Genomic DNA, 9595 nt, shown 5'->3' on the forward strand with positions numbered 1-9595 from the left:
GAGTACATATGGTTCCGTACTCACCCTTTTTTTTTCTTCACCTTACGTGCAGGTACCAATCCAACGACCTTTAGGCATTGAGTTCTTTGGTGTCTTCGGTGTTAACATTTTTGGAGATTTGAGTTAGCTGCTATTGATTTCAGAGACTACTGAAATCTCCTTCATCCTTATCTTTATGTATTTTTCACATTTTGAGATACTCAGAATTTTCTTTGATTTCTGTATTTAGTGGCTTGTATTAGTGACTATCAAGCCTGGGATTATCTATGTTTTAACAATGACTATGCTACTTATTATATTTTGGAGATCTTTTGGGTTTTATTCTATTTTCATCTTCTTTCGCTTTTATACATTTGGATGTTATATTTGAAATTCAATTCTTGGCTTACCTATCACGAAGGGTTGGATAGGTACCATTACGATTCTAAAGATGGGCCTTGAAATAAAATTATCTTGTATATACTTATTAGATTGTTTATTGCAAAATAACACTTTTTCATAATTATTAAATTAAAGATTTAATTGCAAGTTATAATAACAACTTTTTAAATAATTTTTTTTTTTTTTAAAAATCATTGTTATATATTTATTAGTCAAATTATCTCCTATTTTTTTAATCATTTAATAGTCTATCTCTCCTATTAAATTTTTTTAATCATTTAATAGTCTATCTCTCCATATTATGGTAGCAATAATTTGGTATATGATCCTTCTCAAAAAGCATTACAGTGAAGAATCCGATCTACAACATGCAAATTTTGACATTGTCGAACAAAAACGAGATGAGTATATAAATTGAACATATTACTTACAATTTTTCTCATAATTTTCGTGTATGAAACCTGTGTAAAATCAATATGAAATATCAATATTCCGCTCAAGGTTTATAAAATAGTTTCTTACATGTTATATTTATATGGTATGAGTATAATGATTGCAAAAGTTGGTGCAGAAATCGATTTCCACCAAAAATTATATGTTATTATTTATTTTAGTATATAAAATTTCTATTTCTACCATATAGAAGCATGAGCCAAGGAACGACCAAGGGCAAAAAGTAATTTCATAATTAACAAACACACTATGTTGGTACTCTAGAAGCATCCATTCCTAACTCATATTACTACTATTATGCATATTTCATAATCCTCCATTCACAAGTCATCTAATATCTCAATGTTTGCTTTAGTCAGGTTTCTTCCCCCGTTCCTTTATGGTTTGCTTCCCAATATTCTTTCTCAAATCTTCTTTTTTGCTTATTTTTTCAATTTTAGTTCAGAAAAAAAATTGATAAAAGAGCAGTCTATGATTCTTCTCATACAATTTTTTATTTTGAAGATGGGAGCAAACAATCGAAAAGGACTAAAATATGGGGCTTTTGGAGTTCAAGCAGAAGATAATGGCAAGGACAACAAAGAAGATGCTATTGTGATATGCGAACAACTCCTCATATTGAGAGGTATGGACTAGAATTTTAATTTATTTGGGTATTGCCCAACAAATAGAGTTAAAGATCTCCTCTCTACTTGTTATCTTTTTCTCTGCTTAAACTCTCTCATCATCCTTGTATCTCTTCATCACCAAAAACTTCAAATCCTTCGATTAATCTCACATAATCTACTTGAATACTACAGAGACCATATTTTAGAATATCTATTTGCAGTTCTATTCATTTTTGCCTGCTAAGTAGTGTTTGGTACCTAATGTTAATTTGCATTCCTCAATTGTTGTGTCTACGTAAATTTTGTGATCGTACACCTTTTACTATTTATATATAGTAGTAATTAAAAAGATTATGATATTTTAACGTAAGTTTTGAAATTAAGGATTTTTAAAAGTCAATTGATCTCCAACTGCAGATAATGTAGAGAATAGCAAAAGAAACATGTAGTTGGAGAGACTTTTTGCTAGCCCAAGATCGTTAACTAAGATCGAAAGATTCAACTAAAAAGAGGAAGCTATGAAAGAGAAACTTTGTTATGGAAGAGGACTTCTTGAATTGGATTGTTTTGGGTTGGGTTGAAATGTACAAGACTCATCTCTACTTATACTAGTCCATAGATGGTTCTAAAAATTCTTCTAGATACTTCTACAAAAAAAAATCTAGTGATCTTTATCTTCTAATACTACTCTAGAATATTGAGAGAATTTTACAAGAACAATCTAGACTACTTTTATCTTCTAACTATCTAAGAATAATCTAGATATTTCTCTAAGATAATTATCCTAAATACTATGTTAGAGTATTCTAGAAACTTTACTAGAAAATCTATGATTTAAAAAAATCAACTTTCATATTTTCACACTCTGCCTTAAAGTAATTTTTTGAAAGCTACCCTAAACTTGTCTGAATGTTTGCAATAGAATGATTACCTTGAGTGGTGTTCACCAATTCATTCTCCAATATTTGTAATTAGGATTCATTCTTCTTATTGAACAACTAGTCGAGGGTCCTCCAAATTTCATGAGCTGATTTACACCTTATAATATGGTCAAATAAAACAAAAGAGACGAACCTCTTCAGAATGAACTCCGCCTTCTATAGACACCTAATTTTCTCTCTCTCAAAACCTAATTTATCCATTTTTTTACCTCACGTTATCATACACTCTCACCCATATGATTATACCCCAAAAAAAGACAAAAAAAAAAAAAATTTCAATAAATCCCTAACAAATAAAATCTATAATATTCCCTTATCCTAACAAACTTTATCTCAACCAATTCATACCCCTCACCCCACTCTTACTCTACCCCACCACCCCACCCTACCTTACTGTTACACGTCACACAAACGGACACCATCCATACTCTTTTTTTTTCATATATATCAGCAATAATACCAGGGAGGGGGGGATTTCATGAAAAAAAGGAGAGAACACAATACATACATAACACACACAGAAAAAAATCACTGACCCTCACTAACCATACATACACATAATGCACAGTGAAGAAGGGGACGACTCCATCTATATCATATACACAAACCGTCAATGGATACACACTATTATTCACACATACAACTCCACTAACACACATACTGAACACGATATATATTATTGATCAGAGAGATATAGAGGGAATCGAGAGAGAGAGAGATAAGGATCGAGAGGGAGAGAAATAGTTTAAGACAGATTCATTCCGGTGACCAGAGTTCGTCAGAGCTCCAGGGTCGCAAAAATAGTGGTTCCAAACTCACCATCAAAACCATTGGAAAACATCGCTAACGACAGATTCAGCAACCAATTCCAGCGACCAAAACCTCTAAAACAACTCAAGCCGCCCAGAAATACATCAGAATCGGAACCCTCGTGGAATCCACTAATCGCAGGTCCAAAACCCTAAAATTTTCTCTGACTTTTTTGGCTTTCCGGTGAAACCCAGCAGGGAGACCTTGTTCTGTTGACTGTCGGGTCAGGTGGAGCTCCGATGAGCTATAAACGTCAACCCAGCTATGATTCCGATGAGGTTCGTTTAAAATTAGTACGAAATCCGTGATTTGAGGTTTGTATTAAGGGGTTTTCTACTGGTTTAAGTCTTTTTGGATCTCAATTTTTCCATACCGAGTTGGAGTTGGTCCGTTGTTGAGGTTTGAATTAAATATTTTGGACACAGATTCTACCAAATTTAATCAGAATAATACATCGATTTTGAAAGCGGCATTGAGGTTCAATTCTACCTTCTCTCCCTTTAATTTTTATGTAATCGTGAATGATTTGTGTGTTTGATATTTTTGAATCTTGATTTTGTATTGGTTGATGTTGGATTTAAATATTGAAAACATGGATTCTTAGTCGAAGAAGTAATTAATTATTTCAAGAATGGATTCGGGGAAGGATCGATCTTAATGAAGAAATGAATATAGATTAATTTAGATTTATTGATGTTAGTGTAATTCAATTTGAACATGAATGTTGTTGAACCCGATAGTGCCATGTTTTAGGTCAAGAAAGAATAGGCAAGATATAGGTTGGGTAGGCAAATCTAGAGATTGTGGATTGATCGAATGTTTGAGATGTGTGTTGAAATTGTTTTGTTTTATCGTATTCGACTCAATTGTACTCATTTGACTGTAGAATGCCCTAAGTTATCTGTATTGTTTTTTTTATCTGGGGAATTCCCCAAGAAAGTTACTTGAAGATGGAGCACGGTCGAGGCCTGGAACGTTGAGTAGAGTTTAGTTTAGGATTAGTTTAGAATAAAATAGGTTTTACATTTCCGTATATTTTTATTTTGGACTGTAAAATTGGACTGGATATTATATTTTTGGATTTATTTTGTTTGGGTTTTTTGGTTTAATTGTTATGTGTTTATGTGGTTTATACATTCTTAGTGTCAAAATTAGCCGATACGCTCCACCAAGCGATCGTGGTTGAACCACGGGATCGAGGGGTGCTTAACACCTTCCCCTCGCTCAATAGAATTCATTAGCCAGAATCTCTGTTAGCAAACTGGTTTTAAAGAGTCAAATCATTTTGAAAAGATTTTTTCAAAGGTGACTTGGGCACATCGAATTATGTCAAGTGGTGACTCTGAGTCTAAATATAAAAAGTTCTTTTCGAAATAAATCTTTATTTTTGTCAATTTACTAATAAAAATCCTTTCAAACTTTAAAAAATAATTCTTTTTGGTTTAAAAAGGGGGTGTGACACCTTTGATTGTGGGTAGGCAAAGCTAGAGATTATGGATTGATTGAATGTTTTAGATGTGTGTTGAAATGGTTTTGTTTTATCATATTTGACTCAATTGTACTCATTTGTCCAGGGAATGCCCCGAAGTATCTATATTATTTTTTTATCTGAGTAATACCTCGAGAAAGTTGTACTCGAAGATGGTGCACGGCCGAGGCCCGGAATGTCAAGTGGAGTTTAGTTTAGGATTAGTTTAGAATAGAATAGGTTACATCTTCGTATATTTTTTTTGGATTGTATAATTGGACTGGACATTGTATTTTTGAATTTATTTTGTTTGGGTTTGTTTGTTTAATTGTTTTGTGTTTTTGTGGTTTATACATTCTTAGTGTCAAAATTAGCCGATACGCTCCATCAGGCGACCATGGTCGAACCACGGGATTGAGGGTTTCCCAACACCTTCCCCTCAATCAATAGAATTCCTCAGCCGGAATCTCTGTTCGCAAACCGATTTTAAGGAGTCAAATCATTTTGAAAATAATTTTTCAAAGGCGACTTGGCACACTGAATTAAGCCAAGTGGAGAATCTGAGTTTAAATATAAAAAGTCCTTTTTGAAATAAATCTTTATTTTTGTCACTTTACTAATAAAAATTCTTTCAAACTTTAAAAAATAATTCTTTTTGATTAAAAAGGGGGTGTGACAGTTTTGGCGACTCTGTTGGAGATTTTTCATAATTTCAGCTTATTTTTTGGAGTTGTATCATCTTAGTTTGACATTATGGGTGTATAGACATTATTTGTGTTATCGTTCGTATTTATTTTATCATTGTTGAGTGCCTACTTGCTACGTGTTTATAGTTTTTCTTTATGTGTTATCGCTTTATATCTTGCATCATATGCATAACCCGAGTCATTCTTTCTGCAACAAGTCCGTAGTACACGTATTGTACACGACCTCTAGTTGAGTCACCCTTATTTTAGGAGGGGGAGCCGTCGATTGTATGGAGTGGGTGGAAAGATCTCGCAGCCACTATCGACCATACGCTCTTCCGAACAGCCTTGTTAGTGAACCCCAATGTAGGTCAGCCTTTAAGTCATGCTTATGTGCATCATATTGAGATCCAGTGGGGCCCATTTGATCCTTTGTAGGAGATTCACCTCTAAAGCAACCCTACATGCTAAATATTGCATCTCTGGGTAACGTGGTCATTTGACGAATTGATTTGGGGAAAACATGTGTTAGAAGAAAAGTGCATAGGCAAGAAAATGCTGAAAAAATAAAAAAAAAAAAGTGAGTCAAAAAAAAAAGTTTCTTAAGTTTTTAAAGTTCTTTATGGCTTTTGATTTTTTTTCACAATCCAAAAATTCAAAAAGATTTTTTAACTTTTGCACTCATTTTCTTAAAAACATCAAAAAGATTTTCCTTTTATTCCTTTACTATGCATTCACAATTCTAAAATTTCAAAAAAAATTCTTTTCAAATAGAAGCTTTTTATAAAAGGAAAATTAAAAAAAAAAGGTAGAAGCTTTGTATATTTCATATCGAAAATATCAAAAAGTTTTTTCTTTCATAGTTGTTGGTGTCATTTTTGTGTGAAGTGTCAAATTAAAAACCCAAAAAGATTTTACCTTCATCATCTATCTGTAATCGTGTCTCTCAAGTCAAGGTTTTGTTTGTTCTTTAATCCTTAATTGTTCAATCTGGACGAACTACGCACCCCTGATTCTTCTCTCTCGGGAGTGAGATACATAGGCAGCCTATTGTTGGTTCGGGGATCTTATTTCAAAATATTCAAAAAAAAATAAAAAATTCACTCATCATTTAGAATAGGTGTTTCATGTACATATTTAAAAGAAAACTACAAAAAGATTTTTCTTTAATAGTTTCAACTTTCAAGTTTCATTTTCATATGAAATTCAAAATTGAAAACCCAAAAAGATTTTTTTTCTTTGGTATCCATAGGTTTCATTTTGTATAGGAATCTAAAAAATTCAAAAAAAGATTTTTTCTTCACTCTTTATTTAGAGTAGATGGTTCATATATATCTTTAAAAGAAAATCACAAAATGATTTTTCTTTAATAGTTTCAAGTTTCATTGTCATATGAAATTCAAAATCGAAAATCCAAAAAAGGATTTTCTTTGGTAATCATAGGTTTCATTTTGTATAGAATTTTTAAGATAAAAAAATTCAAAAAATGATTTTCGTTAATTCTTTTGACAAATTGTTATTTTTTTCTTAAAATTTCAAGAAAAAGAAAAAGAAACAGAGTTTTATTGTCCCTTTTGTGGCCAAACTTCACGAACTATGCACACCTGATTCTCCTCTCTCGGGAGTGAGATACATAGGCCCCCTTCTTAGGTTCAGTGATCTTTTTCAAAGAAAAAAAAAGAAGGTTTTCAGTAAGTGTTGAACTCTAATGCATTTGTTATCTCTTGTTCAGTTAGTTTAAGGTGGTTGGCTTGTGACATTTTGGCTAGTCCTCCATGTTACACCAAATTGAAGAGAAAAGTTATGGCCAACAAGGATACTGAGGTTGTTTTCACTAATCAGATAGGGATTTTGGGGAATGAGAATTTAGGAGCTAATGAAGAAATTCAGAAATTAAGGCAGCAATGATAGAAATGCATCGAGCTTGGGCTAATGGGTTGTCACCTCCTCCATTTCCCACTGATAATTTGGAATATCTTTTTAGCTTGCCTCCCGTGTCATATGCACAATTTCTCATTTTTCTTGACACGCCACAACATGCATCAGGGTCTACTCTGGGGCAACACTATCCTAACACTCCCAATATTCCTTTCCAAACTCCTCAATACACAACTACCACATACTCGGCTCCACCGGCAATTCCCATTTTTGTAGTGCCACCCCCCGCCTGAAGCCCATGCTTTTAATGTCAATCCAACGGTTGTGATTCCTCACTCTGTAAGTGAGCCTGTGTTGAATATTTCTAGTGATCAACATTATGCTCCCGAGCCCACATTCAAGTCGACTGGTCCTTATGGCAACACTCAACAACCTGAATTTTCTCTTAACACTAAGAAGCCTGTAATAACGGAAGAATAAGAGAAAATGACTAGAAAATTAAGAAGTTTGAAACTGGCTATGAAAAACTTCCAAGGACTTGGGGGGTACAAAAGTGTCTCATATAAAGATCTGTACATGTTTCCAGGTGTTCATCTTTCTTTTGGTTTTAAAATGCCAAAGTTTGAGAAGTATGATGGACATGGATATCCTGTAGCACATTTGAGATGTTATTACAACCAACTAAGGGGTGCAAGAGGGAAGGAAGAATTACTCATGGCATATTTCGGTGAGAGTCTTTTAGGCCTAGCTTCAGAATAGTTTGTTGACCAAGACATCGACAAGTGAATTAGTTAGGATGACTTAGCTAATGAATTTTTGAAACAATTCTAATACAATATAGAGTTGATTCCTGATGAGAAATCCCTAACTAACATGAAGAAGAAGAGTACTAAAAGTTTCAGAGAGTATGCCATTCGATGGCGTGAACAAGCTGCTAGGGTGAAACCGCCAATGAAATAAAGCAAAATAGTGGAGGTATTTATTTAAGCATAGGATGAAACATATTATCAACACTTGTTATTTGCATTAGGCAAACCATTTATTGAGGTTCTCAAAATAAGGGAGATGTAGAGGATGGAACTAAGACCGGTTACATTGTGAGTTTCACAACATTGAAAGCAACTACTCAAGCAATTCAAAATGGTTCAGGAATTATTGGGGGAAAGAATAATGAGGAGGATGTATCTGCTATTATAGTTGGACATCGGGCACGGTCAAGAAGACCACGTCGTCGTTCCCCTCAGGCTCATACCCAAGTTCATGCCCAACCTCCACATAATCACTCCCAAAATCCATTGTACTCCATTTCTCCACCTCCATATCCAGTGTATAGTGTACAACCACATGTTCAACCCCAATCTTACCTACAATGGCATGCACCAACTCCTCAGAGTCACCCTCCAACTTCACAAACATACCAAAGCCCTTTTAGGCCCGATTTTTTATCCAAGCCAAACAATTAAATGAGGCAGAAGTTGAGAGATAACTTCACACCAATTGGAGAGTCGTATGCCAGTTTATTCTAGAGATTGGTGCAACAAGGCATGATCACTCCCCTCATTGGGTATACTCCTAACCCACATTCAAAAATTTTTGATCCTAATGTACAATGTGATTATCATTCTGATGTTCAAGGTCACAATATTGAAGATTGCCGTTCTTTGAAAAGAAAAATAGAAAAGATGATTCAATATAAATTGATTATGGTGTAGGCCATCGATAGTGGCGAAATTTCTAGTCATGCTGATGTGCAAACCAGTGGCTAAGATGTCAAGTTCGACAATTGGGAAGTCACTTGTCTCTATACTTGAAAGGATTGTTGGTAGTTGGTTTTGTTTTCTTTTCTATTTTTCAAATTATTTTAGGATTGTAATTCGGAATCTATCTTGTTTTGTCCTTTGTCGTTTATGTTCAAACCCTTCCATCTTTCATCCTAACTAAATAGAATGTCCTTTTTCCCATTGTGTTTGAAATATGTGTTGTTTGTTTGTTTTCTTTACACAGTACATTTTATGTTGGCTCTAGTGATATGACATGCTTACGGAATTTTCAGCTAGATCTTAAAATCCAATTGAAGCATGAATTGTGAATTAGAGGGCTAAAGTTAGAAAAGCATCTAAGAAAATAAGTAGGGTGTTGAGGCGTTTGGTGACAAGTTGAAACCTTCTTTGAAAACCAAGGCAATTATTTTGAGAATCACAAGAATAACTTGGTCATCAATTGTGTTGACACCTAATTTTGGCCCTCTCCGACTAAATTAAATTCTGAGTTTCTTCAGTTTTTAATAAAATCAAAATATTTATTTCATCTGAATAAAAAAAATTTAAAATATTTTTTGTACGTGATTTTGTCATTTTAAGTAGCGATTAT

The 9595-nt window shown here is 33.7% G+C and overlaps 1 long non-coding RNA gene across 2 annotated transcripts; it reads left to right on the forward strand.

Moving 5' to 3' along the window:
- Positions 1-1102: 1102 nt before the first annotated feature.
- Positions 1103-4939, forward strand: LOC107853919. 2 transcript variants are annotated; one of them, XR_007043980.1, is made up of 3 exons: positions 1138-1193; positions 1339-1459; positions 4768-4939. It is a non-coding gene; the product is annotated as an uncharacterized LOC107853919 (long non-coding RNA). The 2 variants fall into 2 exon arrangements; XR_001669886.2 differs by lacking the exon at positions 4768-4939 and having other exon boundaries at positions 1103-1193; positions 1339-1631.
- The last annotated feature ends 4656 nt before the right edge of the window (positions 4940-9595 follow it).

Source organism: Capsicum annuum, chromosome 1 (assembly GCF_002878395.1).
Source record: "Capsicum annuum cultivar UCD-10X-F1 chromosome 1, UCD10Xv1.1, whole genome shotgun sequence".
In the NCBI taxonomy this organism is placed as follows: Eukaryota; Viridiplantae; Streptophyta; class Magnoliopsida; order Solanales; family Solanaceae; genus Capsicum; species Capsicum annuum.